Consider the following 3435-nt stretch of genomic DNA (forward strand, 5'->3'; position numbering starts at 1 on the left):
ATTATCAAATGAAATATTATATATTTGTTTGTCTGTTTCATCATCTCTTCACTAGAATGTAAACTCTATGAGAACAAGGACTTCATTGTGTTCACCACAGTATCCCCATAGAATAATAAGGGTTCCAAAAAATTGTCGATGAATCTATTGGATACATGAATGGATGGGTGGAGGAAAGAATGAGGTAAAGAGATGGCCTTGAAAAAAATAGTTTTCAAAGAAGACCCTGGAGCTAACAGAGGACCCAGTTTCCTTCTCCAAGAACCGGCTTGCCTCTCACCACCCCCTGCTGTACAGCTCCCTTCCCCACCCCAAACACACATGCATATACTCAGGCCTCTCTACTGCTGCCTCAGGACTCCACCTACTGCTGACAAGATCAGGACAGATTGTTGGCCAGATGAGGCTCCAGCCAGGTGGTAGCCGGGAAGATAGAGTGGAGTGAGTATCTGCCTCGACCTCCCCAGACTAAGGGCTAAAGGGATGCTGAAAAGCAGAACTGCCTACAGACCTTAGTATTCTAATTCAAAAGCTATAACCCACTAAAGGCTTCTCTGTGATCAGCAAGAACCCCCAGTTTTCTCAGATCCTTGGCACCAACCGTCAACTCTTACAATTCTTGGACTCTTATCTCACCCTACCTTGTTCAAAAATCCAGCTTTGTTCCAAACATTTTCACTTCAGAAATCCAGTTAATTACACTGATTAAGCATGTGGCAATTTTTAATAACACGTCAACCAGAAAACAATTACATAGTATATTCAATTTGTTGCAAGCCTTAAGAGACAGAGAAGAAAAAAAGTTTATTTTTTTATAAAAGTTTACCTATAAACCCTTTATTAATTTTTTTAAATTGTTGTTTAAATTCTAGTTAGTTAACATATATCGTGATTTTGGTTTCAGGAGTAAAATTTAGTGATTCATTTTATACATACACACACACACACATATGTATGTGTGTGTGTGTGTATATATATGTGTGTGTGTATATATATATATAAAATGTTTATTATTTCTTAAAACTACCATATAGCATTGGTTATTAACAAGACAGTACATCAAAACCAATTATTTTCAAAATAAATGAATTGGTCCATTCCATTTGCAAGTATGCTGGCCCTTGTAACCAAAGACCCTCTGCCCCTAGGTTTTGCTAGCCCTTCACACCAGACTGGCCTTCTTGGGACCCTGTCTGTTCTTAAAAGGAAGGAAAGCAATGACCACCATTCTCCAAATAGAAAGCTGAGAATTAACATGGAAAAGCAGAAGGATTGGCCCAGAGCATGCTGATTGGGATTGGAGACCAATCAACTCCACAGAGTTCTGAAGAATAAGAAGACATTCTTAGAAAAAGCAAGGACTCATTCATTCAGCAAATATTTACTTGCCAAATATTAGTGGCCTGACATACGCCATTCACAGCTCTAAGCCCTGGGGATAAAATGGCAAGAAAGATGGACAAGATATCTGCCTTCATGAAACTTATATTCTAGTGGAAAAATAAGGTAAATAAATAAGCCACGAATAATACAGAATCCTATTAGACAGTGATAAACTCCTGCAAAAAACAAATGAAGCACCTGAGAATTGGTGTGGGTAAGTTGGGAGGTACCTCATCCAAATAGGTCATGGAAAGCTTGTTGGACTAGTGACATCTCACTAGTGATGAAAAGGGATGCAAAGATCAGAAAAGAAATCTCCTGGAAACAGGAACAGCAGGTAGAAAGTCTCTGAAGTAGAAACAAGCTTGGAGTGTTTGAGAAAAATGAAAACGAGGATGGCTAGAGCCTGGTGAAGAAAATATCAGAGAAGTTGCAAACTTCAGATCAAATATACATTCAGTCCAACACAGTTTTAGCATTGTCATGAAACAAAGCAAATGCCAACATGATTCTAAAAGGGAGGATCTATGATGTAAAAAAAATTAATAATCATCAAGGGAAAAGATCACAATTGATGCTGATAAAAAAAACTGGGAAAAAGTAGATGATTAAATAAGAAATAAGGGGGAGTAACTTTCATTAAAACATATTACAAATAACATCAATAAATTTACATCTATGAGAATTATATGGTAATGCAGGATCAAATAGAACCAAACTAAAGGAGGAATTTCAGATCAGTGCTGGAAAGCTAGGTTATGGATTGATAAACTGTGTTGAAATAACTGGGTCACCACTGGGAGAAAAATATAAGTTAAACCAAAATAAACTCTAAATAGGTTAATGAAATTATAAAAATACCAAAACACAGAAACATTTTTATAAGTGTGAAATGCTACTCCAAATGTGATATGAAACTCAGAAACCATAAAAGAAAAAATGGCCATATCCACTATATTTAAAGATTCTGAATAAGAGAACTGCAAACAAAGGCCAATAAAAGACTGGAGAAAACACTGCAATTCGGAACATGAGCAACTACTTCCCTTAATATATAACCAATGAGAAAAGATCAACAATCCGAATGGACAAAATAGAGCCTAGAACAGGTTTCTCAGAAAATAGCTCTTTAAAATATAAAATGATATCCACCCTCTTAAAAAGAGAAAAGAAGGGTCACCTGGGTGGCTCAGTGGGTTAAAGCCTCTGCCTTTGGCCTTCGGTTCAGGTCATGATACCAGGGTTCTGGGATGGAGCCCCCCCCAGCCCCCCCATCGGGCTCTCGGCTCAGCAGGGAGCCTGCTTCCTCCTCTCTCTCTGCCTGCCTCTCTGCCTACCTGTGATCTCTGTCGAGTAAATAAATAAAATCTTAAAAAAAAAAAAAAAGAGAGAGAGAGAGAAAAGAAGTGAAAACTGCACCTTTTTTTAAACCATCAGATTATCAAAAATCTAAAATTTGATAACTCCCTATGACCGTACCTGAGATCTACCTCCCACTAGATGGGGAGATTCTGGTTCTGTCTTGCTCTGCTTGCCCCAAAGTGCACAATGCTTAATAGGACCACAGTATGTATTTCTTGAACTGACTCTAATGAAGAAAAGGCGTTCAAAAGCACTATTTGAGTATAGAAGCTCTGGCAGAAATTGAAAATGATTAATGGAGTTAACTGTTTGCTGACATTCCAGAAATCTTAAAAGCGTTTTTCTCTCAGGAGACTTAGTACTATAACTAACGGTCTCTCCAGATCTAGTTTCTCCCTACTCTAGTCTCTTTCCACACTACCATGAGAATTGCCTTTTAAAATCTCAGAGATTGGGTCACCTGGATGCCTCAGTCAGTTAAGCCTCTCTGCCTTCAGCTCAGGTCACAATCCCAGGGTCCTGGGCTCAAGGCCCACATCAAGCTCCTTGCTCAGCGGGAAGCCTGCTTCTCCCTCTCCCTCTGCTGCTACTCCCCGTGCTTGTGCACTCTCTTTCTCTCTCTCTCTCTATCAAATAAATACATAAATAAATAAGATCTTTAATTAAGTAAATAAATAAATAAAACCTCAG

Source organism: Neovison vison, chromosome 1 (genome assembly GCF_020171115.1).
Source record: "Neovison vison isolate M4711 chromosome 1, ASM_NN_V1, whole genome shotgun sequence".
Classification (NCBI taxonomy): domain Eukaryota; kingdom Metazoa; phylum Chordata; class Mammalia; order Carnivora; family Mustelidae; genus Neogale; species Neogale vison.